Consider the following 14334-nt stretch of genomic DNA (forward strand, 5'->3'; position numbering starts at 1 on the left):
GGACCCCCAAGATCATCTAATTCAATCCCCTCATTTTACAGATGAAAAAACTGAGACTGAGAAAAGCTAAGTGACTTATCTAAAGTAATGGAGACAGTGAATATTGAGTTTTGAATTTGGGTCCTCTAACTACACAAGAACTGTCCTCCATTGTCCTCCATTGCTTCTATGTCCTAAGTTTTCTCATCTTTGCTCATGATGTTACCATTACCTGGAATCCCTTTCCCTCTGCTCTCCAGCTGTTGAACTGCTACCCATCTTTTAAAGCCCAATGAACTAATTAACTAATAATGCCAGATAATTGTACTGGGTGCTGGGGATACAGTTACAAAAAATAAAACAATCTCTGCTCTCGAGGAAATTTCATCCCATTCTAAAAACTTGTAAAAATCCCTTTAATTCACCTCGTGTCCTGTTTGTTGGGAGAATATTTTCTTAGAGCCTTTCAAATTAATGTTGACAACAATAGCCTTTCTGCGTGAACTTGGGCCAGTTACTTTTTCATTCTCAGACTTAGTTTTCTCATCTGGGAAATGGAGTTGGATTCTAGGGCTATTATCTATGAAAGCTACCCTACTTACTTCACATAATTATTGTGAGGCTCACATGCAACAATAGGTGTGGAAGGGCTTTGAAAAGTGAGAAGTGAGAGGCAGTGTTGTATTAAGGTTAGAGCCCCTGGGACTTTGAATTAGAAAGACCTGGGTTCAAATCCTGTCTTAAGCTCTTATTAGTGTTGTGACCATGGGCAAGTTAATTCACCTCTCTAAGTCTCATTTCTTCATCTGTAAAATGGGGATATCTGGGCCTGGTTCTGTGCTGTTGGATCTTTTTATCAATGGCTTGGATAAAGGCAGAGATAGAAGATACCATCAGTGAGCTTCAGTGGCATTTTACCTTGACTTCTGTCTTCATCTACTTGGACCCTCATGAAAAAGTCACAGTAGAGACTGAGGTGTCCATTGTGTTGGTGGTTTCTGTCCTCTTGCAGACCAGGCTCCCCTTCCCCAAGCCATGGCATTACTCATATCTCTGTAATTGGACCCCAGCAGGAAAAAGAGAGCAAGCAAGCCACACACCCCTATGGGAGGATTGAGAAGCAGTGGAGAATAGCAATCAGAATGAGGATGACCTGGGTGGAAACCCTGCCTTGGATATTTACTGGTTTGTGACTCTGAGCAAGTTACTTAACCCCTGAGGGCCCTGATCTCTATTGGTGGAGGGAGTTTCCAGACTTGGAGGTTCTTATGCCATTGAAACCACAAGGGCAAAACAAGTGAACAAAAAGATTCTAGAGGAAGACTAGTGTTGTGTTCAGGCAATGTGGATATAGTGCTGGACCTGGAATCAGGCAAAGGGGTACAAATCCTGCATAATTTCTAATTACCTAATCTAATTATCTAACCTGGTTACCTAATCTCTCTGTGCCTTTAGAGGGTTGATAAAATTGTGATCCTGGGACCTATTCATGGTAAAGCCTGTATCTGAGGCTTAGCGCCACCAAGTGGAAGGAGTTCAGCACCCTGTCGCTGTCCACACTGACCATCACCTTGAAACATCTTCAGATGGATTGTTAGCTCAGACATCATCAGAACACTGGGGCCTAATGTTTTGGCATCTCTTACCTTTCAGGCCAGCGCAACCACTGGGTGGATGTACGCCATGGAAACCAGAATTTTGTTGCTCGTCAGATCAGCCCTCTTGGCAGGTCTTCCTTACATACCGAAATTCTGTGACCACTGAGCCTCCTCCAGACTTACTGGATTTGATATGCCCGGAGTAGGCACAGAACACAGCCAGATCCAGCTGTCCATAAGCTAAGCTGGCATGGCTGTTACCCACAGAGGAGGGTAGTTTCTAGGGAGTTCCTTCCTCTGTACTCCATACTTTTTCTTCCAAGAGAAGTCTTATGGCCCTAGATGGGCCACCAGGGCCAAGTCTGAACTTTCTGTGGCAGTATGAGTGGACCTTTAGCACACCCATAAGCTGGCATTTAAAAGCCTCCATCACAGGAGGGGGCACCCCCTTTTCAGTCTTCTTTCATATTTTTTTCCTCTACTCCCTATTTAAGACAAACTGCCCTATTAGCTCTTCCCTAAATATAATATTCTTTCTCTGGCTTCCATGTCTCTGTGGCTGGAATGTGTTCCTTCCCCTAGCCTTCTTCAAAGCACACTTCAGGTGCTGTTTCCTATATGAGGCCTCTCCTAATTTCCCCCTCCACCTGATTTATTGATATCCTCTCTGAAAGTGACTTTGTATCTCCTTGTATTTACTTACTTGTGTTCCTTCCCCTCCGTAAGCTTTTTGAGGGCAGGGACTGTTACATTTTTGTCTCTGTATCTCCAGCGTCATCACAGCAGCGGGCATGTAGGAGGTGCATAATAAATGTTTGTTGAGTTTGTTAGATTAAAGCATATTTCAAAATAATTTTACTTTTGAAAATTTAATGATACCATTTTACATCACAGTCCATTCCTTATATAGACTTCCTGTCCCATAGAACTCTTCTTCACATCTAAAAAAAGACAAATTAAGCAAAATCAACAGAGTTATTGTGTCTGACATTATATGCAACACCCCACACCTGTAGCTTCCCACCTCTAGTGAGAAGGAAATATATTTCATTATTTGCGGCATAATTTTAATGACATCACCAACTGCTATCTTAAATGATCATAGTGGTTTGACTGAAAAGTAAGAAGAGAGAAGTTTGTGGTGGGTCATATAAGTGGTTGAAAGAGGCTTGGTACCCAGACAAGGATTTATTGAAAGGTTTGAAATTTCCTGAGCTTCCATAAGACTTTGTCACCTGAGGTCCACTTGGGTCAGGAGATTATATTGTCAATTATCACTTTAGGAATTGAGTGGTTGGCTGGAAAGACATTTCATGGCTTGCTACAACATTTGCATTACTAACCAATTATTAGACCTGTGTCATCCTAATTATAGAAACCCTGGAACCCCCGTGGAGAATTATGTAACTCAGGATATAGACTTATTTCTCCATAGCTAATTTTCCCACAAACAACTTGGTACAATAGGACTCAGAATGAGTCATATTTCTGAGTCATCACTCATCGAGATTTTTCTTTTACTGCTAAGTATTGTCGACCCTACCTCCACAATGCTTCTTGTAACTGTCCCCTTCTCTTCACTCATCCACTGTTCTCCTTCTCTGAGCCCTCGTCATCTCTAGCTGGAACTACTGCAGCTGTCTCTAGTCGGCCTCTTTCCTCTGTAACCCATCTTCCGTACATCTGCCATATTGGTATTCCTGGACCACCTCTCTGACCATGTCATTCCCCTGCTGGAGGAGTTTCAGGGGCTCCCTATTGCTTCAAGGACAAGAGACACATTATAAAGCCTGGCATTAAAGACCCTCCACAATCTGGCTCCCTCTTTGCTTTCCAGCCTCATTCCATGAACTCTTCATTCTAATCAAATTGGTCTGTTGGCCATTCCCTGTACACTGCATTCCATCTCCCACTTCTGTGTTTTTGTACAAGTAGTCATCCATGTCTGGAATTCACTTCCTTCTTACTCCTCCCTTCTAGGACCCCTAGCATCTTTCAATGTATATCTTAAGCACCACCTCCTACATGAGGCATTTTGCCACTCTTTTTCCATCCAGATATCACAGTTAACTTCTTCTTGAAATTACTTTGTAAATATTTTATGTTTAATTACTTGTATGTATGTATTATCTGTCCATTACAATGGGAGTTCCTTGAGGGCAGGAACTGTTTTATTTTTCTTTTTATTCCCAACATCTGGGACAGTGAGGTGGTATTGTGGATAGAGCACTGGGGCCTAGACTTAGGAAGACCTGAGTTCAAATCCTGCCTCAGATACTTACTAGCTGTGTGACCCTGGACAAATCACTTAACCTCGTTTGCCTCAGTTTCCTCATCTGTAAAATGAGCTGGAGAAGGAAATGGCAAATCACTCCATTATCTTTGCTAAGAAAACCCCAAATGAGGTCATGGAGAGTCAGACAAAAAGACTGAAAACAACATGCCCAATGTTTGTCACAGTGCCTGCCACATAGTGGGCCTGTAATCAATATTTGCTGAATCAAAATGAATTCTGCCACTCCTGAGTATACACCATATCCAGAAGGCTCATGTTTTGGGATATGGGAACTCTTCTTAGCTGTGTGTCTGGGAGGCCCTATAAATGATCTTAAGGGGAGGCATAGGATGAGCTGAATGCTGATGGCCTATTGAAAAAAGTAGGTAAAGCATGAGGCCTGACATGTAGCATATTGTGGTTAGATAATTGCCCAGAATTCAGGAGTGGCATTAATTTTAAGTGGCACTCATAGACCAGTTCTACATTAGCCAAAGGAAGGGGAGGATGGAGGCCATTGTTTGAATTATTTAGGCTAAAGCAAGCTCGTGGTTCTCATTAGGGTTATCCAGGCCATCTCCCCATTCCTGCAATTCACTCTGTTGGTGCCCCCGCAGCCTGTGAAAATTATTCAAAAATGGTCATCTAGACACAGGGCCCATCAAATCCATGTGTCACACACAGCCTCGCAGATTAGTGGAGTGACGATTCACCAGCCACAGGTGACATCAAACAACAGGCCTCCGCAGGGGTATGGACAGTATCTAGGGTACCAGGGGCGCTTGGTGACCCAGCCGATGGTCTTGGAACGTCTGCGAGGATCTGTGAGCCGCTGATATTCCAGGCCCCAGCTCTCTGCTTGTACAGAGAGCTGCTCCGCTCTTGAGCTGAATTGACTTTCTCTGTAGTTTTCATGGGCTTGTAAAGGATCAGGGTTCAAACATTAGCTGTGTCTCTTCTCTCTCTCCCGTGTGCCCATTTGTGTTTTTTTCTCTTAAACAAGGACATGGAAGGTCCTTTAAATGCCCTCATACTGGGGCAGGACAAATACCTGTGATACAGGCTGTGCTAAATCTGGCCTTTGTTGAATGTAGTTTTATTTTCGAGGACTTGAGTTGGCTTGGGGTGATAAGAAGAGCTCCAAGGGGACCTTATTCAGAGTAGCCCCATGAGAGAGCCCCATTTTACAGGTAAGGGAACTGAGGTTGAGAGGTGAACTGATGTAGGGTCCAGAGCAGCAACTAGGGCAGGTCAATGAGAGCACTTTACCAAGGTGCCAGGGCACGCTTATTCCCTCAGATGTTATTTTATGACTTGCTGCCAGTCTCATGCTTTGCGACCCACAACCATGGGTTATCCGGACCCAGGCTATCATTACTCACGGTCCTGTGGCCATTGCACCTTTCTCCCAGGGGTTGGTAGGCCCACTACATTGCAGTTGTCCTTGCTGCATGCCAGGGTCTGGAACAATGACTGCCACTCTGCCTTTTCCCACCACCATGCCCCCTGCCTTGTGCTTCCTCTGGAGACTGGAAGAAGGAGATGTAAGGGTATTGGTTCCTTTGTGGGGGATACAGCTTGGGGAACAGGACATCTCTCCCCTGGTGTGACTGTGCCCTATCACAAATGGCCTTTGAGAAAGTAATCTACAGCACAATGAAGGTGATGACTAGTGTCCAACCAATGTGTGATACCAGGTTTTCCCAACCCCCAGGTGTCTTTCTTTCTCCCTGGCCCAACTCCACCCTGAGTCTTTCCTGGTCACCCAGATTGTTAGTTCAATTATCAGAGGTGAGAGTTAAGCCTAGGTCACCTGCCTCCAAGTCTAGTGTTCTGTCCCCTGGATAGTGCCTGTGGTCCCTGGTCCCTCCTAGCTCAATACTCGTATGAAATACAGGTAGGAAGCTATTTTGAGATTTACAGTGAAAGATGTATCTTCCTTGGAGTCAGGAGAGATGTGGGTTTGCATTCTGCCTCTGTTGATATTGGGCAAGTTGTAGGGCTGAAAGATTTAAAGCTGGAAGGGGCCTAAGAGGCCATCTAGTGTGATCCCCTCATTTTACAGGTGAGATGAGAGAGAGAGAGAAAGAGAGAGAGAGAGACAGAGAGAGAGAGACAGAGAGAGAGTGAATAACATAGTTAATGTCACACAGTAGCTGAAGGAGCTGAGATTCCAACCCAGGTCCTCAGACTCCAAATCCAAAGCTCCTTCCCCTTGGCCATGGTGGCACATGATCCAATGGCTCCATGTAGTTGAGATGAGAAGACATTCAAAGGTCTAGGGCTGTCTGAAGAGAACATCCAAGCTGACAGTTCTCACTCTCCACAGCAAACCTCAGACTTCTTTCCTTTAAGCCTCCTAAATTATGAACACAAATTATACATTAGTTCATTATTCCTTGCCCTGAAACTACCCCAAACCTGGCTAGCCCATATGTCAACCATAAGGGACAGAGATCCCTCAGAGGGAGACATGTCAAGTGTCTTCTTGTATTTCAAGAAACAGTCTATATAAGAGGGTACAGACATGTTCTGCCTTTCTGCAGAGGGCAGATCTAAGACAAACTGGTGGAAGATAGAGAAACTGATCACGGACCCAACCCAAGAAGTATTTTTTAGCTGTAAGAACAGTCCAATGGTCCAGCTTCCTGGTGAGATCACTGGACCTCCCTGTCATGAGAAGTGGCAAAGTGAGGCTGATGATCCTTTGTCAGAGATGGCGTATTGTGTAGAGGGAAGAGCATTGGGATGGCATTTGGGAAACCCAAGTTCTAGTCCCAGCTCCATGCCCTAACAAGTTCTGGGAAGTTTGTTGTTTGTTTAGCTGTTTTTCAGTCATTTCCAACTCTTCATGACCCTGTTTGGGGTTTTCTTGGCAAAGATACTGTAGTGGTTTGCCATTTCCTTCTCCAGCTCATTTTCCAGATGAGGAAGCTGGGATGGTGAGGAAGTAGATTTTTTGACAGATAGAGCATTTAAGTGTTTACTATGTGCCAGGCTCTGTGCTAAGCACCAGAAATATAAAATCAAGAAGACAAGAGTGTCTACACTCAATGGGTTTACATCGCAATGGGAGAAAGACAACCCATAAAGGACAGGTGGACAGTGGAGAGGGTGAGGGTACTTGCGAGGGGGAAGGAAGCCGGTGTATAAGTGGGGCAGACCAGAGAGTGAGCTGGGAGGCCGTGAGCCATATGGCTAAGACTTCTGAGGACATGGTGGTTCACCTATTCATCACCCAGCTTGCCTCAGGTAAGAGTCTTCCTCATAGGGCAAGGTCAAACCAGAGGGAGAAGAAAGTCAAATCAGGTTGAGAGCAGGACTGCCAGCAACATGACACTTTGCTAAAGCGTGCTCCAGCCTAGCATTCGTTTACTGGATTTTTTGTGAATGTCAGTGATCCCCCTTCCTTCTTCTTAAAGGAACAGTACTGTGAAAAGTTGGGACTTGTCTGATTGTCATGGGCTTGAATCTATGTTTGATAATCATGTTTATGCTCCCTATGGCACAGGGATTACCCACACCCCCTTCCAAAAGGAGTTTCCACTATGGATTTGCAGGTACCAGGCTCTGTCCTGGGGGGCTCCACCCCAAAGGTGTCAGGGTTTTTTTTTCCTCTGGGTTGGGAAATCCCTTATAGAAAGCTTACATGTAGCTCATATCTAAAGTCTCCCCTAAAAGAGATTATTGAGGTGGGGTCCTGTTTAGAAGAGTTACAAAGCAGATATCAGGTGGCTGTTCGGTCATCTCTGACTCTTCATGACCCCATTTGGGGTTTTCTTGGTAGAGGTACTGGAATGGTTTCACCTTTTCTTTCTCCTGCTCATTTTGCAGATGAGGAAACTGAGGCAGAGTTAAGTGACCTGCCCAGGGTCACACAGCTAGTAAGTATCTGAGGCCAGATTGGAGCTCAGGAAGATGAGCCTTCCTGAGTCTTGGCTGTGCGCTCTGTGCACTATGGCGCCACCTAGCTGCAGATATCAGGTATAGGGTTGCTATTTATTTCCTTTGCCACAAAAGAAATGCTTAAAACACAAAATATTCAGAAGTGTGAATATTCAAAGCATATAACAATACCCCTTTGTTTCTATCATACTCTCCGGGAAGGTCAAGGCCCTTTGTAGGACTGCTGAACAGATGTTTCACTTTCATCTCTCACCTGTGCTGTCTGCACAACAAAAGTGCTGTTTCTCCTAGAAATCCAGGGCATGATTGATGCTTTAGTTTTCCTCGTCCTGTCGGCTGCAAAATCTCCTGGGGTGGTGCTTCTTCTCCTCTAAGGAGTAGTGGTTTTGGGGAGCACCTCCTGGTGGGCCACTGGCACATAGTAGGTACTTCATAAATGTTTATTGATTGACTGATCCCATTATATTGCTTTATAATGTCACTGTATATTTCAAATGACCTCCAAGCTTGTCAAAAATATATCCCAATAAATGGAAAGAGCACTGAATGCGTAGTTAAAAGAATTGGGTTTGAATTCTGCTTCTGCCAGTTACCATCTATGCAAGTGTGGACAAGTCACTTCCATTCTCTCGGTCTCAGTTTCCACTTCTGTCAAATCAGGGGATTGGGCCGGATGACTTCCAAGGTCCATCCCAGCTCTAGACCTTTGTTCCCAGATTTGAACAAGCGGTCTCCCCTTCCTTTCCCTAATCCCTAATCTTTCCTCCCCATCAGGTGCTGAGGACAACGAAGGGGCCGAGATATCTCTGTGGGAGCACCCACTTTTAGGTGGTGCAGTGGATAAGGTGCTGCATTCAGAGTTGGGAAGATCTGAGTTCAAATCTGGCCTCAGACACTAACTAGCTGTGTGACCTTGGGCAAGTCACTTAACTTCTGTCTGCCTCAGTGTCCTCACCTGTAAGATGGAGGCAGTAATAGCACCTGCCTTCGTTGTGAGGATTGGTGAGATGATCTTTTAAAGCGCTGTCTGCGTTCTGGATCTTACTGTTACCGTCCTTTATGTTCCTCCCTTTGTGTCGAGGAAGGGTCCTTGGAAAACGTGAAGGCTTGTCTCCCTGTCTTCGTGTCCTCTTGCTGCTGCGGAGAAGGCGACTCAGCAGCGGCTGCGTTGGGAATGTCACCGGGCAGGGCCAGGCTGTGCTTCTCCCCTGTGGTCGGTGGGTGTCTATTAGGCAGCCAGCCAGGCCCTGCGCTAGATGGGGAGGGAGGCGTGGCCAGATGGACCTTCATAGTGAGGTAAGGCCGAAGGACCAGGAGGTGCTGAGCCGGGCCCAGTTACCGGAACAGCTGGGTGACCCCTCACCCTGAAATCTGACTTTTGTTTATTGTATTTGAGTCCTGTATCGGCTCTTTAATTCCATTCAACAAGTATTTATAAAGCACCTACTACGCATCACTATGCTCTCCACCATGATCTTCGTCGTGCCCTGCCTGGGTTAAACTCATCATCACATAAACTCAAGACCAGGAAACTCATCATCATGGCGACTGCTTCAGCTTTGCTACTCACCACCTCCTCCGTATCCTCAGCTGCCTCTCGCTGTGATGGGGGAGCTGGAGGGCCGAGTGAAAAACTCCTCCGGACCCTCCCTCGATGGAGGGGGAAAATGGCAGCCAGCTCTTCATTGGCCACAGCTTGACTTCATCTCCATCACTTCCTCTCTTCATCATGCCCCTCCCCTGCCACCCTCTGCCATCCCCCGTTTTCAGCTTCTTTTTCTGTAGCCTTCCCCCCTAGATTGTAAGCTCCTCAAGGACAAGGATTGTCTTCATTTTTCTTATTTTATCCCCATGGCTTGGCCTAGGGCCTGCAGGTAGTAGATGCTTGATAAATATTCATTGTATTCTGGCATATATACTAGGAACTGAGGATGCAAATACAGAAATATCTGCTGCCCTCAAAGAAGGTGTTTTACTAGAGCAGGGGGTCTTTACCTGGAGTCTGTGAACTTTAAGAAATACATATGCACATATACATACAAACATACATACATATGTGTGTGTATTTCTACACAAGGGCAGCTAGGTGGCGCATTGGGCCTGAATTTAGGAAGACTCATATTTGAACGAGAGTTCAAATTTGGCTTCAGATGCTAGCTGTGTGACCTTGGGTAAGTCACTTAGCCTTGTTGGGCCTCAGTTTCCTCATCTGTCAAATGAGCTGGAGAAAGAAATGGCAAACTACTCCAGTTTTATTTGCCAAGAAAACCCCAAATAGAGTCATGAAGAGTCAGACACAACTGAATTGACTGAACAACAACGGCAAATTTCAATTGGCTTTCTTATTAATTTTATGCATTTAAAAACATTATTCTGAGAAGGTATCCATAGGTTTCACCAGGCTGCCAAAGGGTCCACGATGCACCAAAGGTTAAGAACCCAGGAGGAGCTCTGTGACCTTTGACACCTCTTCCTTTCTCTGAGTCTTGGGCATGACATCTATCAAACTGAAGGGTTTACACTTGAAGGCTTGTACAAGGATGAGTAAATGAAAATTATTTTGCTTTGGACTTGCCTTGTGATTTCATTGATAGGGGCACTCCCTTTACCAATGCAAAGCGTTTTGCAATTTGTAATCTTAGAGTGTTGTCTGAGGTTCTGAGAGATTGAATGACTTATCCTGGATCCCAGAGCCAGAATATGTCAGTCAGGGCAGTACTTGAACCCAGGTCTTCATCAATCTGAAGCCAGCTCTCTATTCACAATTCTACGCCATCTCTCAATATAAAATGAGTATTTCATGATGATTAAGGAAGCCTGTGCTTCCTGATGAAAGAGAGATCGAATGAAAGTCTGTATAGGATAGCAAATGGGCTCTGGGCTCACCTCCCAACTCAGCTTAGACTGGCCAGTCTGTGTCTGGGGTAGGATTTGAATAGTGACATGCTGGCAAATGGTTTAACAACTGGCTCTCTAAATATTTTTTTAACCCATGATATGCTTTTAAGTTTAATTTGAGTAATTAGCTACTACATATCCCTTTAGTATTTTAGGGGTAACTATAAGGTGTTGTTTTTCTAGTAATATCACTCCTAGGCCTCCATCTAGGATCAGTATTACTCTCCAATATCCAACCAAGTTAATCAAGTTAAACCAAGTTACTCTCCCAATATCATTCAATGAAGTAACCAAGTTAAAATCAATTGACCAGTTCACCTCACTTTAGTATTGGTTTACCAATTAATACCAATTAGCTTTCATAAAGGGATATTTCCTGAAAAGATACAGGAAGAATTGAAATACAAAAATCTCTGACTCTGGGGTCCAGCCCTTTTCCTCCACCTTGGGGAGAATGGGCTCAGTCTTAAGGTGGTGACTACCGACCATTCCCCCAACTCAATTCACTTGTGGGTGGGGCATAGTTGATGGATCAATTGCTCCCTTGCTTGAAAGACAGGATGTCTTGGTTACTAGATCAGTTCGCCACTGGATGGAGCAGGCTGCTTTCCAGAGCTGGCTCTGACTCTGAAGCTATAGACAGATGGATTCCCCGTGCTGCACCTTTCAAAGCTCACGAGGGTGTCATTTTGTCTCTTCTATCTCTGACACTCATTTGCTTAAGATCAGGAAAGAAGAAATAAAGCAGATAAAGAAGAATGACAGAAACATGTATTCATGGCCACATGGGCAGAGGTGAGAGAGAGAGACCTCAAAGTTCCTCCCCACTATGCAGGCTCTTAGCAATTTTTGCCTTGCTCGTTATCATGGAAGAAGGATTTTTGAATTATTGGGCATGTGCGTTTTGCCTCAAAAGCTTTCCACCACTACATAGTAAGTGGGCAGGAAGCTTTTTGGAGATATCAGAGCATTCTCTGAAGCAGACCCTCTATCAGGCATTTACAGAAGCAGATTCTCCAAACCTCCATGTGGGTTGATACCAGGCAGAGTATATTATCTTTGTTCTAAAGATTGGGCGCTTACTGATCAGCCCTCTCACTGTATTATTAAAGATGGGATAAGAGGCAAAGTTTTAATGTGTGTGAGTTTCAGTTCAATCTTCTAAGGGTTCTATAGAGGCTTCTTCTAAGGTTAGTATCAGTGTGGATGGAAGCCATGGGGAAAAGTCCAAAAGAAGTAGGAGAATTGATTGATGAGTTGACATTTTTCCGTTTATTTATTTTTGGACTGGTCCTATAATTTCTTTAGTCTTTCCATTGAGGAAAATCTCTCTCCCAGGGTAGATTGGTGCCTGCTTCACACCCAGTTTATAATCTTAGAGAAATGCCTGAGCAGAGGTTAAGTGATGGACTCAGGGTCTCAAAGCCAAGATCTGTCAGAAATGGGATTTGAACAGTGGTGTGCTGGCAAATGTTTAACAACTGGTTCTCAAAAAAACCCTATACCCATTACAAACTTTAACAAGTTATTTATTTATTTTTAAGACTAATTTAAAAAATGGAGTTCTAAATTTTCTTACTCCCTCCTGACCCTCCTCCACTTAATGAGAGGGCAAGCAATATATCAATTATACATGTGAAATCATGCAAAACATATTTCCAAATTATTCATATCACAAAAAGCAAGAAAAATACACTTCAGTTTGCACTCAGAGTTCATCAGTTTTTTCTCTGGCAGTGGATAGCATTTTTTGTCATGAATCCTTTGGAATTATCTTAGATCACTGTCTTGATCAGAGTAGCTAAGTCTTTCACAGTTGATCATCACTACAACATCGCTGTTACTGTGTATAATGATCTCTTGGTTCTACTCACTTCACTTTGCATCAGTTCATATAGGTCTTCCCATGGTTTTCTAAAATCATTCCCCTTGTCATTTCTTATAGCTCAATAGTACTCCATCACATCATGTGCCACCAATTGTTCAGCCATTTCCAGTTAATGGGTATCCCTTCAATTTCCAAATCTTTGCCATCAGAAAAACAGTTGCTATAAATGTTTTGGTACATATAGGTCCTTTTCCTTTCTGTTTGGGATACAGACCTAGTAGTGATATTTCTGGGTCAAAGGACAGGCACAATTTTTATAGCCTTTTGGTCATAGTTCCAAATTGTTCTCCAGAATGACTGGACTCATTCACAACTTCACCAATGGTTTACTATTATACTTATTTTTCTTCATCCCTTCCAACATTTGTCATTTCTGATAGCTGTGAGGGTGTACCTGAGTTGTTTTAATTTGCTTTCCTCTAATCAGTTGTTATTTAGAGCATTTTCTCATATGCCTATGAATAGCTTTGATTTCTTCTGATAACTGCCTCTTTATATCCCTCCACAATTTATCAACTGGGGAATGGTTCTTATTTTTATAAATTTGATTCAGTTCCTTATATATTTGAAAAAAGAGGCCTTTATCAGAGCAACTTGCTGTAAAAATCTTTTTTTATATTGCTTGATTATCTACTGTACCTTTTATCAAAATATAGTTTTCCTGAATACCTCTTTTAATTAGACCTATTTGGGCTTTTGCTTTGTCTGAGAACATGATTGCTACCTCTGCCTTTTTTACTTCACCCAAAGTATAGATTCTGCTCCAGCCCCTTATTTTAACTTTGTGTGTCTTTCTGTTTCAAGTGTGTTTCTTGGAAGCAACATATTGTTGGATTCTGGTTTCTAATCTATTCTATTCTAATCTATTCTATTATCTGGTTCTGTTCTATGGGTGAGCTTGTCTTGCTCACATTTAGTTATGACTTCTAACTATATATTTCCCTCCATCTATTTTTCTTCTGTTTCTCTCTCTCTCTCTCTCTCTCTCTCTCTCTCTCTGTCTCTGTCTCTCTCTCTCTCTCTGTCTCTCTGTCTCTTTCTCTCTCTCTGTCATTCCCCCCTTTCCCTCCTATTTTACTGTTGGGTAAGCTATATTTCTATACCCAGCTGTATATATATAATATATATGTATATTCTTCCTTCTTTGAACCAGTTCTGATGAGAGTGAGGTTAAAAGCTTTTCTTTGTACACCTCTTTTATGTGAGATAATTTTTGCCATTCTACCTTTTCCTTCCCATTTCTCCCAGTGCATCCCTCTTTCTCACCCCTTCATTTCTTTGAGATCATTACAACATAATTGACTCACACCTACACCCTCTGTCTATATAAGATTGCTTCTAACTTCCCTAATAATGATGAAGTTCTTAAGAATTACTTGTATGATCTTCTCATATGGGAATGTGAGATAAATAAATAAAATTATATAAATAAAATAAAGTTTAACTTTATTGAGTCTTTTATAATAACTCTCCCATGTTTACCTGTTTATGCTTCTTTTGAGTTTTGTAACTGAATGACAAATTTTCTATTCAGCTCTGGTCTTTTCATCAAGAATGCTTGAAAGTCCTCTATTTTATTAATGTCCAATTTTTCCCCTGAAGGATTATACTCAGTTTTGCTGGATAGGTTGTTTTCTATTTTACCCTCTGGATCTAAGATGTCAGGGCAGTTTTCCTTCATAATTTCTTGAAGTATGATTTCTAAGCTTTTTTTGGTTATGGCTTTTAGGTAGTTCAATAATTCATAAATTATCTCTCCTCAATTTGCTTTGTAGATAAGTTGTTTTCCT

The sequence above is a fragment of the Trichosurus vulpecula genome, chromosome 9 (assembly GCF_011100635.1).
Source record: "Trichosurus vulpecula isolate mTriVul1 chromosome 9, mTriVul1.pri, whole genome shotgun sequence".
Lineage (NCBI taxonomy): Eukaryota > Metazoa > Chordata > Mammalia > Diprotodontia > Phalangeridae > Trichosurus > Trichosurus vulpecula.